Source organism: Odocoileus virginianus, unplaced genomic scaffold (assembly GCF_023699985.2).
Source record: "Odocoileus virginianus isolate 20LAN1187 ecotype Illinois unplaced genomic scaffold, Ovbor_1.2 Unplaced_Scaffold_5, whole genome shotgun sequence".
Classification (NCBI taxonomy): domain Eukaryota; kingdom Metazoa; phylum Chordata; class Mammalia; order Artiodactyla; family Cervidae; genus Odocoileus; species Odocoileus virginianus.
In genome coordinates, this window is record NW_027224267.1 from 2969009 (window position 1) to 2996088 (window position 27080).

The 27080-nt window shown below is 51.3% G+C and overlaps 2 long non-coding RNA genes across 2 annotated transcripts; both read right to left on the reverse strand.

Annotated features, from left to right (window-relative positions):
- Nucleotides 1–14016: 14016 nt before the first annotated feature.
- On the reverse strand, nt 14017–16348 carry LOC110151548 (uncharacterized). Its single transcript, XR_011485968.1, has 2 exons — nt 15833–16348; nt 14017–14262 (listed from the first exon to the last, which is right to left on the reverse strand). It is a non-coding gene; the product is annotated as an uncharacterized lncRNA (long non-coding RNA).
- A 388-nt stretch (nt 16349–16736) lies between these two features.
- Nucleotides 16737–20354, reverse strand: LOC139033399 (uncharacterized). The gene is made up of 2 exons (XR_011485967.1): nt 19149–20354; nt 16737–18958 (listed from the first exon to the last, which is right to left on the reverse strand). It is a non-coding gene; the product is annotated as an uncharacterized lncRNA (long non-coding RNA).
- Nucleotides 20355–27080: the final 6726 nt, after the last annotated feature.

A 27080-nucleotide genomic window follows, 5' to 3' on the forward strand; every position in this document is an offset into this window, starting at 1 on the left:
CTTTGGCTATTCAGGGTCTTTTGTGTTTCCACATGAATTGTGAAATTTTTTGTTCTAGTTCTGTGAAAAATGCCATTGGTAATTTGATAGGGATTGCATTGAATCTGTAGATTGCATTTGGTAGTGTAGTCGTTTTCACATTGCTGATTTTTCCTGCCCAGGAACATGGAATGTCTCTCCATCTGCTTATGTTGTCTTTCATTTCTTTCATCAGTGTCATAATTTTCTGTATACAGTTCTTTTGTCTCCTTAAGTAGGTTTATTCCTAGATATTTTATTCTTTTTGTTGCAATGGTGAATGGGATTGATTCCTTAATTTCTCTTTCTGATTTTTCATTGTTAGTATATGGAAATGCAAGTGATTTCTGTGTATTGATTTTGTATCCTGTGACTTTGCTAAATTCACTGATTAGCTCTAGTAATTTTCTGATAGTATCTTTAGGGTTTTCTATGTATAGTATCCTGTCATCTGCAAACAGTGAGAGATTTACTTCTTCTTTTCCAATCTGGGTTCCTTTTATTTCTTTTTCTTCTCTGATTGCTGTAGCTAGGACTTCCAAAACTATGTTGAATAAGAGTGGTGAGAGTGGACACCCTTGTCTTGTTCCTGATCTTAGGGGGAATGCTTTCAGTTTTTCACCACTGAGAATAATGTTTGCTGAAGGCTTATCATATATGGCCTTTACTATGTTGAGGTAGGTTCTTTCTATGCCTGTTTTTTGAAGAGTTTTAATCATAAATGGGTGCTGAATTTTATCAAAGGCTTTTTCTGCATCTATTGAGATATCATATGGTTTTTATCTTTCAATTTGTTAATATGGTGTATCACATTGATTTGTGTATATTGAAGAATCCTTGCATCCCTGGAATAAACCCAACTTGATCATGGTGTATGAGCTTTTTAATGTGTTGTTGAATTCTGTTTGCTAGAATTTTGTTGAGGATTTTTGCATCTATGTTCATCAGTGATATTGGCCTGTAGTTTTTTTTTTTGTGTGTTATCTTTGTCTGGTTTTGGTATCAGGGTGATGGTGGCCTTGTAGAATGAGTTTGGAAGTGTTCCTTCCTCTGCAATTTTTTGAAAGAGTTTTAGAAGAATAGGCATTAGCTCTTCTCTAAATGTTTGATAGAATTCACCTGTGAAGCCATCTGGTCCTGGGCTTTTGTTTTGGGGGAGATTTTTTATCACAGTTTTGATTTCAGTGCTTGTAATTGGGTTGTTAATAATTTCTATTTCTTCCTGATTCAATCATGGAAGACTGAACTTTTCTAAGAATCTGTCCATTTCTTCCAGGTTATCCATTTTATTGCCATATAGTTGTTCATAATAGTCTCTTATAATCCTTTGTATTTCTGCATTGTCTGTTGTAACCTCTCCTTTTAATTTCTAATTTTGTTGATTTGATTCTTCTCATTTTTTCTTGATGAGTCTGGCTAAAAGTTTGTCAATTTTGTTTATCTTCTCAAAGAACCAGCTTTTAGTTTTATTAATCTTTACTATTGTTTCTTTCATTTCTTTTTCATTTATTTCTGCTCTGATCTTTATGATTTCTTTCCTTCTGCTAATTTTGGGGGTTTTTGTTCTTCTTTTTCCAGTTGTTTTAGGTGTAAAGTTAGGTTGTCCATTGATGTTTCTCTTGTTTCTAAAGGTAGGACTGTATTGCTATAAACTTCCCTCTTCGGACTGCTTTTGCTGCGTCCCGTAGGTTTTGACTTGTTGTGTTTTCCTTGTCATTTGTTTCTAGGAATTTTTTGATTGCCCTTTTGATTTCTTCAGTAACCTGTTCATTATTTAGAAATGTATTATTTAATCTCCATGTGTTTGTGTTTTTTACAGTTTTTTTTTTTTCCTTGTAATTGATATCTAGTCTCATAGCATTGTGGTCAGAAAAGATGCTTGATATGATTTCAATTTTCTTAAATTTACTGAGGTTTGATTTGTGACCCAAGATGTGGTCTATCCTGGAGAATGTTCCATGTGCACTTGAGAAGAAGGTGTATTCTTCTGCATTTGGATGGAATGTCCTGAAGATATCAAAGTCTCATCTAATGTATCATTTAAGACTTGTTTTTCCTTAGTAATTTTGTTTTGATGATCTGTCCATTGGTGTAAGTGGGGTGTTAAAGTCTCCTACTATTATTGTGTTACTGTCAATTTCTCCTTTTATGTCTGTTAGTGTTTGTCTTATGTATTGAGGTGCTCCTGTATTGGGTGCATCAGTTCAGTTCAGTTCAGTCGCTCAGTCGTGTCTGACTCTTTGCAGCCCCATGGACTGCAGCACTCCAGGCCTCCCTGTCCATCACCAACTCCCAGAGTTTACTCAACTCATGTCCATTGAGTTCGGTGATGCCATCCAACCATCTCATCCTCTGTCATCCCCTTCTCCTCCTGCCTTCAATCTTTCCCAGCATCAGGGTTTTTTCAAATGAGTCACATCAGGTGGCCAAAGTGTTGGAGTTTCAGATTCAACATAAGTCCTTGCAATGAACACCCAGGACTGATTTCCTTTAGAATGGACTGGTTGGATCTCCTTGCAGTCCAAGGGACTGTCAAGAGTCTTCTCCAACACCACAGTTCAAAAGCATCAATTCTTTGGCACTCAGCTTTCTTTATAGTCCAACTCTCACATCCATACATGACTACTGGAAAAAACTATAGCTTTGACTAGACGGACTTTTGTTGGCAAAGTAATGTCTCTGCTTTTTAATATGCTATGTTGGTCATAAATTTTCTTCCAAGGAACAAGTGTCTTTTAATTTCACGGCTGCAGTCACCAGCTGCGGTGATTTTGGAGCCCCCAAAAATTAAGTCTGCCACTGTTTTCACTGTTTCCCCATCTATTTGCCATGAAGTGATGGGCCAGATGCCATGATCTGGTGCATAGATATTTACAATTGTTATCTCTTCCTCTTGGATTGATCCCTTGGTCATTATTTAGTGTCCTCTTTATCTCTTGTAATCTTCTTTATTTTCAGGTCTATTTTGTCTGATATAAGGATTGCTTCTCCAGCTTTCTTTTGCTTTCCATTTGCATGGAATATATTTTTCCATCCTCTCACTTTTGGTCTATATGCATCTTTAGGTCTAAAGTGGCTTTCTTATAGACAGCATATATTTGGGTCTTGTTTTTTTATCCATTCAGTCAGTCTGTGTATTTTGGTTGGAGCATTTAATTCATTTACGTTTAAAGCAATCATTGATATATATGTTCCTATTGCGATTTTCTTCATTTTTGGAGGTTTGTTTTCATAGATCTCTTTTCTTCTCTTGTGTTTCCTGACTATATAAGTCCCTTTAACATTTGTTGTAAAGCTGGTTTGGTGGTGCTGAATTCTCTTAACTTTTGCTTGTCTGAAAAGCTTTTGATTTCTCCATCAATTTTGAATGAAATCCTTGCCAGGTAGAGTAATCTTGGTTGTAGATTTTTCCCTTTCAGTACTTTAAATATATCCTGCCATTCCCTTCTGGCCTGCAGAGTTTCTGCTGAAAGATCAGCTGTTAATTGTATGGGGTTTCCCTTGTATGTTGCTTGTTGCTTTTCCCTTGCTGCTTTTAATATTCTTTCTTTGTGTTTAATTTTTGTTAGTTTGGTGTGAGGCAGCGGGTGAACACAGGGTGAGGATGGAGAGCCCGCAGGTGGAGTTAGGGGCCACAGCTGTAGTTTTTCCCCTGGTGTCAGACACATCTGTCTGAGAAGCTGATGCTTTTGCACTGTGGTGTGTTTCTCCTTGGGTTTATCCTGTATGGGACTCTGCACCTCTTGGACTTGATTGACTATTTCCTTTTCTATGTTGGGGAAATTTTCAACTATAATCTCTTCAAAAATTTTCTCATACCCTTTCTTTTTCTCTTCTTCTTCTGGGACCCCTATAATTCAAATGTTGGCACATTTAATATTGTCCCAGAGGTCTCTGAGACTATTCTCAGTTCTTTTCATTCTTTTTACTTTATTCTGCTCTTCAGCAGTTATTTCCACCATTTTATCTTCCAGCTCACTGATCCGTTCTTCTGCTTCAGATATTCTGCTACTGATTCCTTCTAGAGTATGTTTAATTTCAGTAACTGTATTGTTTGTCTCTGTCTGTTTATTCTTTAATTCTTCTAGGTCTTTCTTAATTGATTCTTGTATTTTCTGTTTTCAAGGTTTTTGATCATCTTTACTATCATTCTTGTGAATTCTTTTTCAGGTGGTTTGCCTATTTCCCCTTCATTTATTTGGACGTCTGTGTTTCTAGTCTGTCCCTTCGTTTGTTCAGTACTTCTCTGCCTTTTCATTATTATTATTTTTTAAACTTGCTGTGTTTGAGGTCTCCCTTTCCCAGGCTTCAGGGTTGATTCTTTCTTCCTTTTGGTTTCTGCCCTCCTAAGGTTGGTCCAGTGGTTTGTGTAAGCTTCGCACAGGGTGAGATTTGTGCTGAGTTTTTTGCGTTTCCTCTGATGGGCAGGGCTGAGTGAGGTGGTAATCCTGTCTGCTGATGATTGGGTGTGTTTTTTGTCTTGTTTGTTGTTTGGATGAGGCATCCTGCACAGGGTACTACTGGTGGCCGCTTGATGCCGGGTCTTGTATTGACGTGGTTTCCTTTGTGGGAGTTCTCACTGTGTAATATGCCCGGGGTTAGTTCTCTGGTGGTCTCAGGTCCTGGAGTCAGTGCTCCCAGTCCAAAGGCTCAGGGCTTGATCTCTGGTCTCCTGTTGCTAGCGGATCCACATTTCATCTGGAAAGAATATAAATCTGATGATCTCACGTCAGGCCTAGCCCATCCACCCAGGGTTCAACATTCTGATGTGCTTCTCTATAAAAGCAGTGGAATCATCGTCTCCTGGGGTCCCTTTGAAGAGCCATGGTTCAGGCCAAGATGAAGGCCATGATCCTGGAAGACCGTACTGGTGCTGGAATAGGGAACCCGCAGCCATGGGGCTTGTGAACAGACAGCCAGAGCCAGGGAGAGAACACGGGGTGAGGATGGAGGGCCGGCAGGTGGAGTTAGGGGCCACACAGCTGCCGTTTCCCTGGTGTCAGACACACCTGTCTGAGAAGCTGATGCTTTCGAGCTGTGGTGTTGGAGAAGACTCTTGAGAGTCCCCTGGACTGCAAGGAGATCAAACCAGTCAATCCTAAAGGAAATCAATCCTGAATATTCATTGGAAGGACTGATGCTGAAGCTGAAGCTCCAATCCTTTGGCCACCTGATGTGAAGAACTGACTCATTAGAAAAGACCCTGATGCTGGGAAAGATTGAAGGCAGGATGCGGTGATTGGATGGCATCACCGACTCAGTGGACATGACTTTGAGGAAGCTCTGGGAGTTGGTGATGGACAGGGAAGCCTGACGTGCCGCAGTCCATGGGGTTGCAAAGAGTCGGACACGACTGAGCAACTGAACTGAACTGAACCGATAAGGAACCCTGTGTCCCTTTAGCAGGCACTCCACATTTCCTCCTCCTCTCAGATCCTGACAACTTCAGATTAAACTGCAGATTACTATCTCCATGAATTTGCCTACATTAATGATGCTGTTGTTCACTCAATTGTGTCTGACCCCGTGGACCCCATGGAGTTTGTGACTGAGTCGGTGATGCCATCCAACCATCTCATCCTCTGTCACCCCCTCTTCTCCTGCCTTCAATCTTTCCCAGCATCAGGGTCTTTTCCAGTGAGCTGGCTCTTCGCATCAGGTGGCCAAAGCATTGGAGTTTCAACTTCAGCATCAGTCCTTCCAATGAATAGCCAGGACTGACCTCCTTTAGGATGGACTGGTTGGATCTCCTTGCAGTCCAAGGGACACTCAAGAGTCTTCTCCACCACAGTTCAAAAGCATCAATTCTTCAGTGCTCAGCTTTCTTTATAGCCCAATAGCCTAACACAGGCTATATGGTTTTCATGGCCTGTGTTAAGAACTTATCTAAATGGCATCCTACAATATGTAGGTCTTTGTGTCTGTTTTTCTCGCTTAGCATAATGTGTTCAAGCTTCATCCATGCTATAGCATGTGTCAGTGTGTTATTCCTTTTCTGACTGGATAAAATTCCCTTGTATAGATATACATTTTGTTATCTTCATCAGTTGATAAGACATTTAAGTGGTTTCCACTTTTTGGGCTTATATTTTTATTAGAGAATTCAATCCACTTATATTTAGTGTAATTACTGATAAACAAGGACTTCCTTCTGCCAACTTTGCTACTTGTTTTCTATTTGTCTTAAGTATTTTTGTTCTGGGGAGGAGGGAATATATACATATATTTTTGACTATCTTATTGGTTGTTCTGTGTATTATGAGTAACATCTTAATTTATAATAATCTAGTCTGAATTAATATGCACAGTTTCAATAGCTTACAGAACTTGGCTCCTACTTGGTCCCATCCCCACCCCTGTGTGTTGTTTTTGTCACAGATCACAAGTGTGTGGGCCATGCAGTCCTCCCAGGGCCAGGGTCAGGGTGGGGAAGGGGAGGAGGGGCTTCCCTGATGCGCTTCCTTCATCATCTGACACCAAATCTCAACCCCACACAGGGTCACACACGTCCATGGCAAACAGCCCAGTGCCAAAAAGAAGGCAGGACGAAGCCAAAGCTGTCAGCACCCCCAGGACTGAAAGCCCTAATGGCTGCTTGTTTCTTCCCTCTGGTACCCAAGGATGAAGGCCTGGTTGTAATAAGGAGGCATTTATTTGGGGTTTGTTTGGAGTTTGCCACCCAGATCCAAGCACGGGAACTGTGTCCTGCAGCCTACAAGATGGGGGCTTAGAAAGGTAGCACATGGCTTGGTGGCATAAAATGCTTCCCAGGAACCCAGGTCGGAGCTGGAAGAAGTGAAGTGAGTGTGGGTGGGGACTTTGAAGCTGGCAGCTGCTCACAGGTGCTGCTGCGAAGAGGGATGGTGGTGTCCTTGAGTTTGACGCGCCTCAGAGACCTGCAAGCTCTCGGCGGTGCAGGACGTGTCTGACCCACATCCACACTGGCCGCCTGCTGCTCTGTGGGTGCCTGGACCACGTGTGTGCTCAGGCTCAGTTGCTTCAGTCGTGTCTGAGCCGCTGTGACCCCACGGGCTGCAGCCTGCCAGGCTTCTCTGTCCATGGGATCCTCCAGGCAAGAATACTGCAGCAGGTTGCCATTTCCTCCTCCAACCTGGACCATAGCTACTCCGTTTTTATTTTTTACAAAAACCATGCTAAATATGTCCCCTCCTCCCACCCCCCCTCCCCCTCTGCCTCCCCTCTCCCTCCCTCTGTGACCAGAGCTTGGGGTGTAAGAGTGTCTCAGCACCACGGCTCTGAAGACAGTTTAGCTCTGAAGACAGAAGGTCTTCAGAGACAGGTGGATGGTCCTGCCTGCAGGGCGGAGGAGAGAGAACTGTCGCCACAGCAACAGCTGAGCCTCCTGCAGCAGGGCTAGTCCAAAGGGGAGGAAAGACTGCATTTCCTAGTGAGGTGGTGTTTGCAGAGAACTGGGAGGTGGCAGCCGAAGCGGGGGCCTCCTCAGAGCCCAGCCGACTTGAGTCTCCAGGGCCTCGGCTCAGCAAGCATAGCTCCTCTCCCAGCACAGGTGCCCCAGGAACCCCCAGACCCACTGGGGGTGGAAAGCCGGTTCTCCCCGGGGCGGCGGGGCAGCCTTGGAGGCCTGGATCAGCTCAGGATCTCCGGGCCCAGGAGTCATCGGGAGCGGACTGCGGTGAAACCAAACACTCACGCACAGAACCAAAGGCAGAGAGCTGCCATGTCACAGGGGTGGCACAGGCTATGGAGGCCCCGAAGCCAGGAAATTAGAAAGAGCCCAGACCGCAGGAGGGGGCGAGGGTGGCGGGGGTGGGGGTGGGGGGTATAGGTTCCAGGCAGTGTGGAAGGTGCTGGCTCACACCAGAAACTTGCTCTGAGAGGGACCCAGAGTGACTGGTGTGCGTGGACCTGCGTCCCCCGCAAAGGCACATTCTACCTAACGTGGGCCGGCAGGTGCAACCTGTTTTGGAAGCGAGGGGGTCTCTGCAGATGTCAAGTTAAAACGAGCTCCTTAGGTGGGCTTGAGCCAACCTGACAGATATCCTTATGAGCAGAAGGGAACGTGGACACAGACACAGAGAAGCCACGCGGGGAGGGGGCCGGAGATAGGAAGGCCATGGCGGCAAGCCCAGGACTGCCCCAGGCCACCAGGCACATGGAAGCCAAAGGGTAGGAAGGGCCTGCCCTGGAGCCGCTAGGGGCCTTGACCTCTGGGCCCAGAGCTGAATGAGCGCCCCCTGCTGCATGGCTTTGATCGGGGCGGGGGGGTGCTGGCAGAGAGCTCACTCTCCTGTTGCCTTTCATCATCTTTATTCTTAATTTGTAGGGGCTTTGGGGAAATGAATATCTCTTGTAGTAGAAAACCCACCTCTGCCTTTCACCAGTCTGTTCCATTCCCCTTGCTTTTTTTTCTTCTGTTACTATGAAACTAGCACCTGCTTTGGCACAGCCTTGTGATGGAGTCACTTCTGCTTTTATCTGCCCCCTTCATCCTCTTGTTTCCTCAGCATTACTCGCCCCCTAAATGTGGGCTCTAGTGCCATCCAAAAGGACCCTCACCGGGTGAGAGGTAGACGGCAGGTGAGGAGCTGGTAGCTGCTTTTGGAAGTTTGGTACTTCCCTGTTTCCTGGGTTGCTATTGTAAGATTGCATTATTTTTTATTAAGAACAGTACTATCTGAGCAGATTTAAAGGACTCGGACAGACCTGGGAGCTGCAGGTGTGGAGCGTGCTGCTGGGCAGGACAGCAGGTCCTTCGGGGACCAGCGCACACAGAAGCCCCTCTTTCTCACTGCTAATGTTGTTTTGTACCATTTCATTGAGTCAAAAATCTTGAGAGCAAACCATCTTGACCTGGTGTGTCGGTTCCCTAGTGTAACCAAGCATGGTCCTGCTGGGCCTCGGGGAGGCCGCATCCCCGGCCTGCCTCTTGTTTATAGACAAGCTTCAGCCTCCTAGGCCTTCCCAGAATTCCAAAGAGCAAATTTAACTGAAGTGACAAAATGCACAAATAAAAACAGTCAACAAGACAAAATAAGAGTAGCTTAGATGTGAAGTCGAGGAACTTGAGTTCTTCCTCCAAGGCTGCAGGTGACACCGAGCCCTATCTCTGAGCGGTCATGCCCACACTGAACGCCCCACCAGGTGGGAGAGGTTATACATCCTGCCTACCAGGAAATGCACTGCAGACCCCAGGCCGCTTGGAACCAGAAAACTGATTGCTGAGATCCTGGAAACGTCCCCCAGCTGCCTCACCCCTCCCAATCAGGGAGCGTGCAGCGGCTCAGCAGGCGGCCTGCAGCCCCCGCCCGAGCTGCCCACTCTCCTTGGCGGGCTCCGTGCTGGGCGCCCGACAATAAGCTGCGCTGGGGCCGTGGATGGGCTCACCGGACGCGGGCTGGAGATTTGCTTCCGGAAGTCCAGGGTACCGTATGTGGGTAGCATAACAGTGAACCCACAAGCCAGGTGGCTTCTGACAGCACAGGTTTATTGTCCTGCAGTCAAGGAGGGCAGAGGCCTGAGATCAAGGTGGCTTCAGGGCCGCACTCCTTCTGCATTCTCCCAGGTAGGGTCCTTTGTGCCTCCTCCAGCTTCTGAGAGTCCCAGTTCCCTGGATAAACACTGCAGACTCCAGTCTCTGCCTCCATTGCCACACATGCTCTCATCTTTCTTGCCTTCCTATAAGAACACTGGTCATGTTGGACCAAGGGCCCACCCTATTCTGGTATGACTTCATCTTAACTGTATCTTCAATGACCCTGTCTCAAATTCAGGTCACTTCCCGAGTTCCTGGAGGTTAAAACGTCAGCATATCTCACTGCTGGGTGCAATTCAACCCCCAGTACCTGGTTGGGGTACTGCCGGAGGGCCTCTCACTTCATCAGCAGATCCATCTTCCTCCAGAGCTGTCCATCAGAGCTGGTGGAGATGCCCCCGGCCCCAGCCGAAGATACCAGGTGTGGAGAAGTCCAAGGGTGGGCACTGGCCAGCGACTCAGCACTGCAAGACGATCTGGGGGTCCACTGTTTGTACGCGCTTTCTATGCATGTAGGGTTGCCCCCGTGACTTTTGCTCACGTGCCCCTTCTGTGTTGATATCATCTATAATCATTATCATTATTAAAATCAAAGTCATTATTTTTAAAGGCACAGATAATTGTTTAAAACTTTATTTTTAAAACCCTCCAGCTCACTAACATACCCTTAAACTCAACTGTAAACAACAGCAATTTTTTGCTCATCGTTGCTCCTTGTATGCAAGATTTGCTTTTCTTTTCGCTTTAATGATTTCTTTCAGAGAGCTTGAGCGTTAAGTGGAATCCTTGTATGCCAGGAAACATGGCGTCTCCTGGCCGGTCCTGCATGATCCCTTGGCTGGGCATAGAATTCCAGCTGTTCCAGTGTTCTTTCCCCTCAGCATCTGGAGATGCCGCTCAGTGGTGCTGAGGAGAAGTCTGCTGCCAATGAGATCACTGTTCATCTGGGCTTTGATGTCTAGTGGCTTTTTTGACGGGACATGCTACCGCAACTCACCCATTCAAAAATATTAATCAAGCACTTCCTCTATGCTGGGGCCACTCCAGGGGCTGGGCACGTGGCCAGCGACAAGAAAGACAAAGCCGGACTCGTGGAACTGCGAGGCCACGGGGCACAGACCACAGATCCCATAATGCCAGGCGCTGACAGGGGCCAAGAAAGGCCAGGAAAGAGCAGTTCCAGGAGGAGATGGGGCGTGCGGGGTGTCGCTCTGCGGAGAGCCCTCGATGGTGCGGGCAGCAGAGCGTGCCGCAGGGGAGGGCGAGGGCTGCCCCCGCCCTCTGCTCTATTGCAGTTCGCCCCCTGCTCAGCCAGCGGCCCCTGCAGCCTGCTGGTCAGGGCTTAGGCTTTCCGAGGATCCAGCCCCTTTGGGTCCGGCTGCTTGCGCCGCCCAGCCCCTGCAGCGCTGCTGGAGCGTGGATGCTGCCACTCTTTGATTTGCCCTTCTTGCTTTCTTACCTCTTTATCCCCAAGTACTGGATTCCAAAAAAGCTCCTCTGTGTGCTTGTGCCACTAGCTCCTTGGCCGCTCAGCAACACTTTCCAATCAACCCAGCTTAACCTAAAAGAGAGTAATCTCCGCGGTAATGGATTCTTCCCCATGCCAAGCTGCTCTTGTTTTGCAGACAGAACTCCTCCTGCTGACACAGTGTTTAGGGCGTGGGGGTGGAGTTGGGTGCAGAGTAGCAGCCAGAATGCCAGCCCTTGCGGCGTGGGCATGCCCGCAACCCCAAGGGTCCCCAGCTGCTGGGTTCTGACCGTCTCTCCAAAGCTGCTCCCCCTGGCCCACCTGAAGGAAGACCCCTCAAGCTGGGGGAAGGCGCACAGAGACCGCTGACCTGGCACTCCTCGGGCCCTTCCTGCTCCAGGCTCCACGTTCCCTCGCCCCCCACCCCCAGCACAGACACCCTCTGAGCCACCCCGCAGTCTGTCTTGGTCAACTTACTCGCCCACCCAGGGATCCGCCTGCCTGCGGAGCCCTCTGTGCAGCTCCTGTTGCCTTCCCAGCCTTCCTCGGAGTTGGCCCTTCCCAGAAAGTGGCCTCCTGTTTCCACTACAGTCCATTCCGAGGGGCCCAGGCAGGCTGAGGACACAGGGCCTCCGACCAGGGGGCCAGCTTCTGGAGCTGGTGGACGGCAGGGCAGGTTTTGGCCAGAAGGGAGGAGGCTGGAAGAGGCCTCCAGCGCCGCTGGGCACCATGTGGTTGGTCTGCTGGGAGGGTGAGGGGCGCGGAAGCTTTCTCACCGAGCAGAAATTGCTTCTCCTCCTCCAACAGGAAGCTTGGGGTGGTGGTCCCTGGGGATGGCTGTGGCCATGACTCGGGAATGAACAGGGGGAGACCCTGGGTTCCCCCGCCCCCACCCCGTCAGGCGCAGGAGCGACTCCACAGCTCAGGGCAGCTGCTGTCTCCCTCCGGAAACCCTTGCTTGGAGGGTCAACAAAGCTTCCCCGGCTCCTTAGACCCTCACTTCCCCATTTCAAGCTTAGATTGTTCAGTGAGATGAGATCTGAGCCTTCTGCGCGGCACTGAGCACCCGAGGAACCAAGGCCACCAGACATGCTGACCACACGGGAGCCGGGGATGCCGCTGTCTTCCCCGCCCTGGGGGTGACACCAGTGGGCATCGGGGCTTGGGAGAGGGCCTCTTCCTCGGGTGGGCGGACGGGGACGGAGCACAGATGAGCCAGGGTCCGCCGGCTGCTCCCAGCAGAGCCCACATCCAGATGAAATCCCTGGAAAGTGCAGGCCTTTCATGCCGTCACCTCCAATCTCTGCTCCCGTTCTCAGCTCCTAGGTTCTGCTCAGATAAACTTTCGGTTTCCTTTCCAGATGGTTATCCGGCATTTCTGACACGTCCATGTCCACTTTCCTGAGTCCTGTGGAAAGCTGCTGTTGTCAGGAATGGAACATGGGCCCCAGGGCTCCGTGCCCATTTGGTTCTGGGGCCTCCGCTCGGCAGCAGGTGTGGCCAGGGGCTCATGGTTTCTGAGCCCGCTTCTCCGCTCGTGGTAGTGGAGGCCACAGTAGCACCTTCCTTGTGGGCAGCTGGGGGTTCAGGGATCTTAATTCCCTGACTGGAGATCAAACCTGTGCCCCCTGCAGTGGGAGTGTGGAGGACTGGACTGCCCGGGACATCCCCTCTTTGAGGGCTGGTGGGAGGATAAAGAGGGCTGAGAGAAGATGGGTGTTTGACAAGACTTTCTTTCAGGCAGCTGGAAGGTTAAAGTAGGTTGGTGGGAAATTCATCCCCACAAATTCGTCCCCACAGGTGGGGCATTGCTGTTGTTCAGTCATGTTGGACTCTGCGACCCCATGGACTGCAGCATGCCAGGCTTCCCTGTCCATCACCAGCTCCTGGAGCTTGTTCAAACTCATGTCCATCAAGTCAGTGATGCCATCCAACCATCTCATCCTCTGTCGTCCCCTTCTCCTCCTGCCTTCAATCTTTCCCAGCATCAGGGTCTTTTCCAGTGAGCTGGCTCTTCTGGCCAAAGCACTGGAGCTTCAGCATCAGTCCTTCCAATGAATATTCAGGACTGGTCTCCTTTAGGGTGGACTGGCTTGATCTCCCTGCAGTCCAAGGGACTCCTACAGTCTTCTGCAGCACCACAGTTCAGAAGCATCAGTTCTTTGGCTCTCGACCTTCTTTATGGTCCGACTGTCACATCCGTACATGACTACTGGAAAAGCCATAGTTTGACTATATGGACTTTTGTCGGCAAAGTGATGTCTCTGCTTTTTAATACACTGTCTAGGTTTGTCATAGCTTTTCTTCCAAGGAACAAGCATCTTTTAATTTCATGGCTGCAGTCACTGTCCATAGTGATTTTGGAGCCCAAGAAAATAAAATCTGCCACTGTTTCCATTTTTCCCTATCTATTTGCCATGAAGTGATGGGACTGGATGCCATGATCTTAGTTTTTTGAATGGAGCCAGGGGGAAGGAGACGGGAGGGGGTGAAATGGCGATGGAAAATGGAGGCTATGACCTCTTGCCTCTTCCTAGCCAGGGATTGGCAGTGGTGGGCAGGATGTGGTCATTTGACCCCTACTAGGCCCTATGTGGGGCCTACAGAGGACCAGGCTGACATGCTTGGGGGGCACAGTGCAGGGAGGGCAGGGAGGAGTGCTGCCTGCATTGGGTTGAAATACCAGCAGGAGTGTTCATAGGGTGGACTTGGAAAGGGCTTATTACCAAGCAGAACCTCACCTGCACCCTGAAGGGTCGGCCCTGAGGCTGCCCATCTTCTGCCTTTGGCCTGGTCTCCAGGGCCACCCGGTGACCCTCCCCAGTGTCTCTCCCACCCGCCAGCGAGCTGTGGACGAGCTCACTGGAGAGAACCACAGGGCCCTGTGGCACCCTGGGTCTGCATGTCCTCAGGCTGTGTCTGCAGTCTGTCTACTCCGGGACCTCTTTCTTGCACCTTCATCCTTTGCACTGGCCCTCATCATCTCTGTGCACGTCAGATTTTGCTGGCTAGAAAGTGGAATCAGCACAAGAAATATTTAATAAGACACTTAGATTATTCTGAATTAATGAACGAAATGGATCCCAACATGGCTTCAGTGCAGGCAGTGATGATCTTGCCAACAAGAGTCTGGAGGCTCTGGGGTTGATTAGTTTATTTGGTCAGCAAGGGCGGATCTTTGCACCAGCTCCTCTGGGATTCTCCTTAGCTCTTTCCTCACGGTCTCACTTTGGCTGCTACATCTCCTCCCATCACATTCTCCCTACCAGGTCGAAGGAAAATGGTGATGATTGATTTCCACCACCCGCCTTCCTTTAAAGAGATGAAACTTTCCCAAACACCACCTGCCTCCTAAACAGGCCTCCTCTCAGCTCTATTGGGCAGAACTAGGTCACGTGTTCTCCCCACCCCCACCAATTCCAGCAGAGGAAGGAGAGGGCCATGCCTGCTTTCCTCCAGTCAAGATTCATCCCCTGGGGATGGGCCTACTTTCTGTGAGCCCATTTCATCAGGAGACCAGGACAGTTGACATTTTATGTATTAGTATTTATTGCATTAGGCATAGAAGAAATAGCTGCTGGGGGAAAGAGCAGCAGTGTTTGCAATGGGAGGCAAGAAGTTCAAGCACCAGAAGCCAAAGTAGAAAACAGACTGTACGGTGGAAAATACTGACAGAAGGGTCGCGGTGCCAGCAAGCGGGGCTGACGTCTCCAAGGATGAGTGCGTGACAGCGAAAGGGCAAGTGTGTGGTGGGGACAGGCGTGGGTGCAGTGCCAGGACATCTACTGTTACCAGACAGCAGTCACCAGGCAGCCACTGCTAAGAAACAGCCACGGTGGTAATTAAAGGCCTGCTAGGCCAATGGTCAGGGGGGTGGTGGTCTTCAGGCAGCGAGGGAGGTAAAAGGCAGATCCCAGCCTTCACCCCGGAGCCCTCCTGCTCAGCCGGCCTCAGGCCAGTGGATGGGGGTGGGGGACAGGCTAGGGGCTCTGTCCTGCTGGGCTCCAGAGCCCTCGCCAATGCTGCCTGCTGGCCGGGCCCAGGCTGAGAGGCCGCAGTGAAGCGCTCCCCAGTCCTCACACTGGGACCGAAGGGCAGCAGCAGTTTGCCTGGTGGGCCGTGTGAGGGACCTGACCCCCTGCTGTTTGGAGGGCCTGAGGACCAGCTGGGTCCTGGGTGCCTGGCTCCCTCAGAGATGACAGCTGGACAGGGTCTGGGGACCTGGCTCCAAGGGCAGCACCAGCTGAGATCTGCCTCCTCAGCCCAGCCTGGGCACTAGTGGGAGGACCCAGACTGGGTGCTCGATGAAGACTCCTGGGCAGGGTGACCAGCCCTAGCAGGGACCACCTCCTCTTAGCCAGGACCTGGACCTTGGAGGGCGAAAGTTGAGCCTTGAGACCTTGTCTTTTCTTGTCAGAACAGAGGATGGCATTCATTTGGTAGAGATTTACAGGAACACTGTTACCTGACCATGACCTGACCTCAAGAACAAAGGATCTGACACCAAGAAGTTTGCAATGACTTACCATGCCTTCTCTCACTTTTCCCAGGAAAGGGCTTTGCTGAAACCTTTGGGAAGTTTGGGGTTTTTAAGGTGGGAGCCACGCGTCTCCTCGCATCGTGCAGCAATAAACCTTTATCTGCTCCAGATTCCGAGGATTGGGTACCGTTTGGCCTCGCTGTGTCAGGGGCACACAGACTCACCTGCACAGGAGTGCTGGGATCCGTCTAGGGAGCACACACCGGGCCTGACCAGATGGGCCACCCATTTGTTTCCTCTGCTGCCCTGGACTCTCTGGTGTGAGCCCCCGCCCCTCTTCCCAGCATCTTACCTCCTCTATCCTTCTCCACACCTCCTGCAGCCCATCCCCCTGCACACCACCTCTCTTTCGCTGACCACCTCTCCTCCATCCGCTATCAGACGCTGTCAGAAGCTGAGACACCAAAGGGAGCCGTTGGAGAGTCAGGATCCAGGCAGGTTCAGTGTCACCATGGCACCCCTGGAGCGCTCTCCACCGCCCGGCTCTCAGGTGCACCGCCCCGCCCCCCAGGGCCCCAGGGCACTCGCGGGGAGCGGGGCGGGGCCGGATCTGGAGGGAGAAGGCGAGAACCGCCCCACAATTGGCCCGCGGCGTGCAGCGGCGGAATCCGCCTGGCGATTGGCCGGCGGGGCGCGTGACGTCACAGAGAGGCGGGGTGACGCACAGGCGGGTATAAATGCGGGGCACCGCCCAGTCTCCAGGAGAGAGGAGAGCCGAGATGGCGGTTTTGCTGCAGCGGGGCTGTTGCTGCTTCTCCTCCTCGCCACCTCTTCGGCCGCCCTTCTGGCGACCAGTGTCCATTCTTCCTGGCCCGGGTCCCTGGCCCATACCATGCACTCCACGTTCATGCTCGCGGCAGCTTTCGCTCCTCTCTGCGGGCTTGCGAGTCCGCGCACCCGCTCGCGGCGGCTGGCACACCCGCTCCCGCCGACAGAGCTGGCCCGACTCCTCTCCTTGGTGTTCCCCTCCCGCAGCGGGAGATCGGGCGCCGAGAACTGGAGCACAGGGGACCCCCAGACCTCCGGGGTCGCACGCCGGCTCCGCACACGCCAGCGGAGCGACCCGAAACGCGCCTGGCCTCCAGCTCCGCGCTGAGCAGAGGGCAGCCTCCAACCCCAACTCTGAGGCTCCTCGACCTTGGAGCAGCACTGTACAACAGGTTCAGGTGTTGTAGCCACGCGTTCCGGAAAACCAGTGGTGGAGTGCAGTTTATTACACCGGCAGGCCCAAGGCAGAGTCTCCTCTTAGCCAAAGACCCCAACCAGTTTTTGTGAAAACTGTAGATACACTAAGTGTCCGTGCGCAAAGCCACCTCCCCAAATTCCTTAAAACTAGTCTGGAAAAGGTAAATAGAGATACCATCGAGGTTAACCCATGATTCATATGTCATAAGCCTAGATAGTTAAACAGTGGACATTTATCAATAGGCCTGTGGTCATACCCTGATAAGCATAATGGGATTTATGACTTTGTTCTGTTACAGAGATAATTAGCATATTCTTTTAGGCGAGGAGAGTCTAGGTACAAGTCCTGAGGCTCCTTCATCCAGGGGGGATCTGGTTTTCCATTGGTATGCCATTTCCATAGATACTGGGCATATGGCTCAAAGTCCACAGTCCGGCCCAAGATGGGGTCCTGCTTTCAAGATAGAGCCTGTTATGTTTCCTCCTTCACAGGGTCTCCATCTGGGACTTCCTGCTCCACCAAGGACAGCCGCTGACTCATAGGGAGAGTTCCCAGGACTCCTGCCCATGGCCAGCAAACCTCTCAGTGGGCTCCTTGCAGAGCAGAGGGGCAGCCACAGACCAGCGGTCACAGGCTCTTGTGTCGTGACCCACCCAGGAACCTTAAAACCAAGGTCCCCTTGGACTCAAGCCAGGCAAAGGTCATTCACTAATGCACACTGGGATTCCCCTGGCCCCCGCTGAGCCTGGGGGCCCTACACCTCATCTTACTGCGCCTGAGTGTCCTCCCTTGGCTGGACAAGCCTCATCCCACGGACAGCCATTCCGCAACATCTGGGCAGTTGCATGTTCTCCATCCAGGGTCCTCACCTTGGATGCCCCGCTGAGTAGGAGACTGCCACTCACCAGCACCAAGAGGCTCTTGGGTGCCTGGCAACTTGGGGAACCAAAGTCCCAAGGTCTCTGGCCTAGTCTCCTCCCAGGACAAGGGGCCACCTTCATATCCAGCTGAGAGTGTCCCTGCAGACCCCTGCCCACCACCCACCAAGCTACCTGCAGTTGAGGCCCCTCTCAGCCAAGGGCCATCCAGGAGGAGCAGACAGAAGCACATAGACCCTCATCTTCTCGTGGACCATGAAGCTGGGGTCTGCGCTGAGCACTCCCTGGTCAGCAGAGAGCAACAGTCCCCTCACAGTAAGAGCCCCCCAAAACACTATCTGCCTGCACGGCCTCCTTCCAACCTCTCTGCACCTGACTGTGCCTTTGGTGGGGGGCTGCCCCTGGCCTGCCCTCAGAATGCCACGTGTGCTCGCCCACCTGCATTCTCCAGCCCCTTTGTTCCCAGGATGGGCTCCCCACTCAGCCAGGGGAAACCTCCCGCCCGCAAAGAGGCCTGCCTGCATCTCCTCAGCCCTGCAGACCCTCCCTCCAGGACTTCCAGCACTGACCCTTCACCCCCTCAAGGGCAGTGGCCAGCCCCAAGCCCCCTCATTCAGGACGCCACCCACGTGCACGCCGGAAACCCAGCCCGGAGCTTCCCCTTCATGTCCCTCGAGTCCTGGTCTGCCTGTGGCCCTCGGCGCCTCTGTTGGTCCCAATGGAGCTGGCTGGAAGGGACTGCTACCTGGTGGAAGAGAAATACCTCATCCCTGTCATTGTGCGCCCCACCTCTGAGCGCTCCTCCCAGAAGCAGCGCCCAGAGCCTGCAGAGTGTGAGAAGAGAGGCCTCGGAATCCTCCTGAAGCCGCCAGGCAACCTTGGCCCCCACCAGCTCCCTGTCGCCCCGGGGACACCCCAACCCCCAGAAAGGGAAGGGCCGGCTCCGGCAGCCCGTTATCACCGGCAGCAGTTCAATCACTTGGCGAGGCCGGCGGGAGACGGGAAATGGGGAGGGAAGAGCCACCTGGATCCAAAGAAGCAAGGCATCCTCACCCAGGCGGGAGCACCCCGAGACCACTGGCCCAGGCGGGCCTCGGCCTTCCACCACCGAGGCCGGGTAGGTGGCTGTCTGTGCAGGCGCTGGTGGTGGCTCTGTCGCTGGGAGACAGGCTTGGAAACGCCAGCGCCTCGTGGCCTGCGCTTGGAGCTGTGCAGGGTGTGGTTCCCCTGGTGGGTCTCAGTGCTGAGGTGCTGATGGGCCGCGGGCCTGGAGACCTCTGGCCTGGGCCCAGGTTTAGCTGGCTCTTCTGGTGCTGTGTCAGCTGGGGTGTCTTGATCTCCTGGAGAGTCCTCCCTAGAGGGTGAGAGGGATGCCCTGCCTTCGAGCAGGAGAAGCTGGAAGAGCTGTCAAGTGGAGTAGCTGATGCTAAGCAGGCCCCCCGCCATGGCCTTGTCCCGGCGGCGCCCCAGGCCCCCAGGCCTCAGGCCCCAGCACAGAGGACTTGTTGGCTGGGCTGAGGCTGTTCAGGGACGGGTCCTCCCACCTGGAGGAGGAGGTGGAGGCGTTCCAAGAACACGCTGAGCACCTGGGGCGGCAGGAGGCGCGGGTTCGAGAGCTGGAGGCCTTCTTCCTCACAGTCTGGAGCTTCCTGGAAGCCTGTGCCCCAGGACAGGGTCACAGTACGAAGGCCGGTCATCCGTGTGCCGCCCCCAACCCCAGGAAGGAGGCCTGGAAGCGGGGGCGAAGCTGGCCTGACCTTCACCATGAGTTCTGAATAAATAGTTGTGTTAGAAGGCAATGTCCCGTGATGGTGGCGTCAGGATTGCGGGCTGCTCCAGCCCACACGTGTCCTCACCCTCCAGCCAGCCGGGTCCAGATGGGTCTGAACTGCAGATCCCCCAGGCTCACAGCCAGTGCTGGGGCCACTCTGATGGGAGGGAAGCCAGCAGAGGGGGGCCGCATCCAGGGATTCCAACAGAGACCCTTTCTGGCAGAGGCATCCCAGCCAGTTGGTGGCAGAACTTGGGTTTGGACCTCGACGCTGTGGCAGCAGGTGCCAGGCTAACGCAGACCTCCAGGGAGCAAATGTGGGGGGGGGTGTGGCGCAGCGACGCCAGGCTGAAGATGGGTCGGGGCACCGGCTGCTCTGGGTTAGTGGGGACAGAACACGGGGGCGCTGCGGCTCGGACAGCTCGCTCTCAGTGCCCCCAGGGGCGGGGCCCAAGGCAGTCCCAAGACGGAGGGTGGTTGAGGGTTGGGGGAGCTGCTGGGCTGTCCACTCAGCCCAGCCTCCAGGCCTGGGACGGAAGGAGCTTGGAGCCCAGGGGAGCTGCAGCCTGGCCAGGTGTCCGCATGGTGACGGAGCATGGTGGGCCCGCGGCTTGAGGCCTCACCCCCCCCCATCAGGGGTCTCTGTCATGGGCACAGAGTCTGTGGGCTCATGGCTTCCGTTCATTCTCCAGAACTGATGAGGTATGGCTGTGGACGGTCTCGGCAGCAACAGCCAAACGTCCTGACCCGCTGACTCTGGTCCCTCCAGCTGCGCACCAGGACCTATCTTTCCGAGAGGACTGGGCGGTCTGGTAGCTCTGAGGCCCGGCCCCCGCCACCCTCCAGGACTCACCTCTGATGGCACAGTGGGCGGGGCCACATTGAATCGGGTTCTCTGGGCAGCTCTTTGGGGTTCCCCTGGGAGCGATTGCTGGGTCCGGTGTCACTTGCTGAGCAGCCGCCAGCCTGGTTTCCATAGCAGCGGCCCTGTGTCTTTCCCGCTTGCAAAGTGGGCGGGCTCCGGCTTGTCCACACCTTCACTGACACTTGTTACTTTGTTTTTGGATGATTTTGTCTTTTTCTGGCTTTGGATTCTGTTCCTGGCAACTGGAGGTCAGGCTTCTTTATCTACTCATCCTTCAGCTGCATGGATGTAGGACACGTCTACAGGAGAAAAGCAGGCACGTTTTATTTACTAATAACAAAATTCTACATGGGCGTGGGGGTCCTCACAGAACAGTGCCCTGAGAGGTGCTGAGGACTAGGTGTTACTAAGTAGATGGAACAGAAGAGTGGCGATTTGGGGAAAGAAGTGGAAGGATCCGTGGCGGGGGGTTTCAACGTGTCTATGCACATCTGCTTGCTGAGTCCTCGCCCAGTCACCCCTCTCTGGTCCCTCTCGCTGCAGGAGGCTGTCCTCCACACGGGCTCTCACCTCTGCTTCCAGAAAGACAATGGCCATGAGACCGCCCTTCCTGCACCTGCCGTGTCTCGAGTGCCTTTAACACAGAAGAGCTCAAGCGCGACCCGCACTGCTTGGAGCGGCACGGCTGAGCCCGCCCCAGCGGTGCTGAGCGTTCTTTGCTGTCCTGGTCGCTGTTCCTCTGTCTTTTTTGGAGAAATGTCACTTCGGTCTGTCCTTGTCACCAAGTCGAAAGAGCTCTTTTGTATTCTAGACACCAAATCCGCGATTTGCAGGTGTTTCCCCCATTCTGTAGGTTGCCATCTCCCTTTCTTGATGGTGTCCTTTGATGCACAAAAGTTTTAAGTTTTGATGAAGTGTAATCTTTGTATTCTTACATTTTGCTGTTTGGCGTCATATCTAGGCATCATGACCGAGCTGAGTCCTCGGTCTCTTAAGGGAGGCTTTGCCCCGGCCTCTGTCCCACGCTCCCTGCTCCAAAGCTGCGCCTTGGTTTCCACGCATCCTGCCACACGGCAGCGGGCACACGGACGTGCCTCGGGTCTGCTCTCTGTCCTCCCACTTCCACTTCTGTGGCCACCTCGCCCTCTTCCTCTGTCACCGGCCCCCAGCCTCCCCCCGGCTTGTGGGGAACAGGCGCCAGGACAGCTGCAGGGTGGGTGATGGGGCTCCTAGGCTGTGGGCATCTGCAGTAGGGCCTGGGGGGCAGGGCAGGCATGGCCTGAGATGGACGCCAAGGACCACGCTGTCTGATGTGCCTCCATTTGGCAGCGAGAGTGCAAACCATGCTGGACGCAGGGTCACTTTCCCAGCAGGAAAGGGCTGTATAAGTTGAATTAACCATCAGTACAGCAGGGCCTGGGATTCCCAGGTAGCTCAGCTGGTAAAGAATCTGCCTGAAGTGCAGGAGACCCTGGTTTGATTCCTGGGTCAGGAAGATCCTCTGGAGAAGGGATAGGCTACCCACTCCAGTATTCCTGGGCTTCTCTGGTGGCTCAGACGGTAAAGAATCTGCCTGCAATGCGGGAGACATGGGTTCGATCTCTGGGTTGAGAAGATCCCCTGGAGGAGGGCATGGCATCCCGCTCCAGAGTTCTTGCCTGGAGAATCCCATGGGCAGAGGAGCCTGGCAGGCTACAGTCTATGGGGTCGCAGAGAGTGGCGTGACTAAAGCGACTAAGCGTGCATGCACAGATAGGAGGGCTTACATGGAGACAGGAGGGGGGGGACCTGGGAGATTTATTTTGTGAGCTCACCTCTTTCCTTCTTTGTCTCATTATATTCTCTATAAAGAAATTTAAAATTACTGTTAGTGCTCTAAAGAGATTTTCTCAGTAAAATTCTGCATGTGAGCTAAAGTGGATAAAATAAACAGACCTGTCAGAGTGCATTTAGCATGAAAATATCATCAGAAAGGCTCCCTGGTGGCTCCCAGGTTAAGGGTCTGCTTGTCAATGCAGGAGACACTAGTTGGATTCCACACCCCGCAGGATCCTACATGCCGCAGAGCAGCTAAGCCCGCGTGTTACGACTACTGAGCGTGCGCACTCTAGGGCCTCAGGCTGCACCTTCTGAGCCCACACGCCCGGAGCCTGTGCTCTGCAATAAGAGAACCCACTACCGTGAGAAGGCTGAGCACCTCGGTGACGAGCAGCCGGCAATTGCCCTTAAGCACTAATGAAGACCCAGCACAGCCTAAAACAAAAACAAAAACCAGGAGTCAGAGTGTGAAATGTGGAAAACCTAGAATGAATAATTACCCCTAGAAAGCAAAAGGGGTATCCAACTGCAGATGATAATAAATTTAGTTTTATTGTACTCTAGAAAACCATTTTTTAAAGGACTTTTCCAGGTGGTTCAGTGGCTAAGACTTCGAGCTCCCAATGGAGGGAACCTGGGTTCGATCCCTGGTCTGGGAGCAAGATCTCACATGCTGCAACCAAGAGCTGATGCAGCCAAATAAATAAACACTAAATAAAAACGGGAAAATCGTTAAAGCCAAATCCTTCCTAAATGCGCTGGACAAGGCGGGGCTCCGACATCACAGCTCCCGGTGGGGGGATCCCAGGGGGGATGCTGACAGCAGGGGTGGGGTGGGGGGTTTGATGACAGAACATGAGGGGTATTCGTGGCGGGGTTGGGGGGGTGACGGGGGGTGCGTGGGAATCTCTATATCTTCCTCTCAGTTTTGCTCTGAACCTAAAACTGCTCTTAAACATTTTTTTAAAAGTAAAAGTGATGTTAGGTTGAACTCCCAAAGAAATTGTTGATATTTTTCAATTTCTGATCTATAAAAGCAGTAGATTGCCGTATATATGTTTGCCAATTAAAATAGAGTTTGGTCTTTAAAAAGTACACAAACATCTGGAAGGCATGTCCTTTTGTTAGAATGGAAAACAAGACAACAAGAACTATTGGGAACGAGGAGCGAGTTAATAGCAGCTGTGGGTCACGGGGGCTTCTGTGAGCACTTCTGCCCATCTGTGTTCTGCACGCATGCTTGGTCACTTCAGGCGTGTCTGACTCTTTGCCACCCTGTGGACTGTAGCCTGCCAGGCTCCTCCGTCCATGAGGATTGTGAGCACTTGTGTTCTAGCAGCAATTGAAGTGAGTGACCGTCCAGGAAAGCGAGCCTCTGGGTGGAATGTCTATAAGGGTCTCTGACTGTCCACCTGGGCTGGATGCAGTAAGGCCATCCTCCCCAGGAGGACTGAGACACCGGCAGGCCACACAAAGGGCAAGGACAACGTTCCGTGGCCCAAAGACAGACTGACCTGAGGCAGGAACAGGAAGCTAGGAGATTTCTGCAGACCACCGCTCTCAGCCCCCTCCTCATCCCCGCCCCCACTGCCAGCCCAGGACACACATGTTCAGCCTACAGCACCCACAGAGGCCTGAACAGTGGGGAAGCAATGCCATGGTCATGATTTAGAGGACTTGGTATCTTTAAGATGTCAGTTCAGTTCAGTTCAGTCGCTCAGTCATGTCCGACTCTCTGTGACCCCATGGACTGCAGCAAGCCAGGCTTCCCTGTCCATCACCAACTCCCAGAGCTTTACTCAAACTCATGTCCATTGAGTCAGTGATGCCATCCAACCATCTCATCCTCTGTCATCCCCTTCTCCTCCTGCTCTCAATCTTTCCCAGCATCAGGGCCTTTTCCAATGAGTCAGCTCTTCACATCAGGTGGCCAAAGTATTGGAGCTTCAGCTTCAGCATCAGTCCTTCCAATGAATATTCAGGATTGATTTCCTTTAGGATTGACTGGTTTGATCTCCTTGCTGCCTGAGGGACTCTCAAGAGTCTTCTCCAACACCACAGTTCAAAAGCATCAATTCTTCGGTGCTTAGCTTTCTTTATAGTCCAACTCTCACATCCATACATGACTATTGGAAAAACCATAGCTTTGACTAGATGGACCTTTGTTGGCAAAGTGATGTCTCTGCTTTCTAATATGCTGTCTAGGTTGGTCATAGCTTTTCTTCCAAGAAGTAAGCGTCTTTTAATTTCATGGCTGCAATCACCATCTGCAGTGATTTTGGAGCCCAGAAAAATAAAGTCAGCCACTGTTTCTACTGTTTCCACATCTATTTGCCATGAAGTGATGGGACCAGATGCCATGATCTTAGTTTTCTGAATGTTGAGCTTTAAGCCAGCTTTTTCACTCTCCTCTTTCACCTTCATCAAGAAGCTCTTTAGTTCCTCTTTGCTTTCTTCATAAGGGTGGTGTCATCTGCATATCTGAGGCTATTGATATTTCTCCCGGCAATCTTGATTCCAGCTTATGCTTCATCCAGCCCAGCATTTCACATGATGTACTCTGCATATAAGTTAAATAAGCAGGTGACAATATACAGCCTTGACTACTCCTTTCCCAATTTGGAACCAGTCCATTGTTCCATGTCTGGTTCTAACTGTTGCTTCCTGACCTGCATACAGGTTTCTCAGGAGGCAGGTAAGGTGGTCTGGTATTCCTGTCTCTTTAAGAATTTTCCACAGTTTGTTGTGATCCACACAGTCAAAGGCTTTGGTGTAGTCAATAAAGCAGAAGTAGATGTATTTTTTCTGGAACTCTCTTGCTTTTTCTATGATCCAATGGATGTTGGCAATTTGATCTCTGGTTCCTCTGCCTTTTCTAAATCCAACTTGAACATCTGGAAGTTCTCAGTTCACGTACTGTTGAAGCCTGGCTTGGAGAATTTTGAGTATTATTTTGCCAGTGTGTAGATGAGTACGATTGTGCGGTAGTTTGAACATTCTTTGGCATTGCCTTTCTTTGAGATTAGAATGAAAACTGAAAAAAAAAAAAAGAATGAAAACTGACCTTTTCCAATCCTGTGGCCACTGCTGAGTGTTCCAAATTTGCTGGCATATTGAGTGCAGCACTTTCAAAGCATCATCTTTTAGGATTTGAAATAGCTCAGCTGAATTCCATCACCTTCACTAGCTTTGTTCATAGTGATGATTCCTAAGGCCCACTTGACTTCGCATCCCAGGATGTCTGGCTCTAGGTAAGTGAACACACCATTGTGGTTATCTGGGTCATGAAGATCTTTTTTTGTATAAGATATCATTTGTCCCCAAGACTCACGTATAAATTCAATGCCTGTTAATCAAACCCCCAACAGGACTTTTTTTTTTTAAAAGCAATTGGCAAACTTACTCTAAAATTTAAATGGAAACAGAAAGGGTCTAAAACAGCGCAGACAACCCCCCTAAAGAGTAGCTGCTGTGACTCGTTTCAGGCCGGCTGACGGGGTCTCTGCTGCTCCGGCTCGTCTCCGTCATGCTGGGCGACGGCTACGCTCTGGTTTGGTGCACAGGCTTCTCGCTGCGGCGGCGGCTCTTGTTGAGAAGCTCGGGATCTGGGGCACTCGGGCTTCAGGAGTCCTGGCTTCCAGGCTCCAGAGCACCAGCTCAGTAGTTGCGGGGCAGAAACTTAGTTGCTCCACAACATGTGCAGTCTTCCTGGATCAGGAATCAACCCCAGGTCTCCTGCGTTGGCAGGGGAATTCTTTACCTCTGAGCCACCTAAAGTAGCCAAGCCATCTTGATGAAAAAAGGCCTGCACTCTGTGATTTCAGGACTTATTTATAACAAAGCTGCAGAAATCAGGACAGCGTGGTTTGCTGTAGGGATAGACCAAGTGGTCAGTGGAACTCAATAAAGAGTCCAGGAATAGGCCAGCACAAAAGCAATAAATTGACTTTACATGAAGCTGTCAGTGCAATTCCATGGGGAAAGGGAAACATTTTTAAATGCACAGGGCGGAACACCCTCCCCCGATGCCCCACCCTGTGTCTGTATGCAATGAGCACTGGCTGCTGCGTCACAGATTGCAAATTAATTCAAGGTGGAACAGAAGCCTTGATGTGAAAACTAAAGTCATCCAGCTTCCAGAGTTAGGATATTTAATCTCTCAGATAGTCAAATGTTTCTAAATAAGAAACAAAAACCATGCTCCATAAAAGAAAAAAAAAGATACATTAAACTTCATTAATTAACATTATCTGCTGGCTGAAAGGCAATTTCAGTAAATAGTAAAGCCAAGCAGATTGGGAGGAAAATATCACAAAACATGTTTCTGGGAAAAGGCTTGTGTCCAGAATTTAAGAAGAACTTCAAAGAACTTGGGCAAGTCAACGATGAAAACACGAATGGCATTTTAAACAGAAGCAAGCCATTTGAGCAGCCAGTTTACGTAAGTACACGCATGAGTCCAGGAGCAGGGCGTGGCCACCACTCGGGTCGTCTTGCCTGGAGAGTCTCACGGACAGAGGAGCCTGGGGGGGCTACAGTCCACAGGGTCACACAGAGCCAGACGATGGAAGCGAGCTAGCAAGCTCACACGCTACGTTTGCTATGGATAGACAATCGTCATATGGAAAGATGCTCACTGTCATGAGTCAGGTGAGAAGTAAATTTAAACCACATGCATTAAAACAACTAAAACTGAAAAGGCACATATTGGGAACTGGAACTGTCTGCTGCTGGTGGGATTAGATGTTGGGACAGTCACTTTGAAAAGCAGTTCAGCAGTTTCTGATAAAGTTAACCCTCCTCTCCCAACATCTCACATGTACAGATGTGAGAACTGGACAATAAAGAAAGCTTAGTGCTGAAGAATTGATGTTTTATAACTGTGGTGCTGGAGAAGACTCTTGAGAGTCCCTTGGACTGCAAGGAGATCCAACCAGTCCATCCTAAAGGAGATCAGTCCTGGGTGTTCATTGGAAGGACTGATGCTGAAGCTGAAGCTCCAATACTTTGGCCACCTGATGT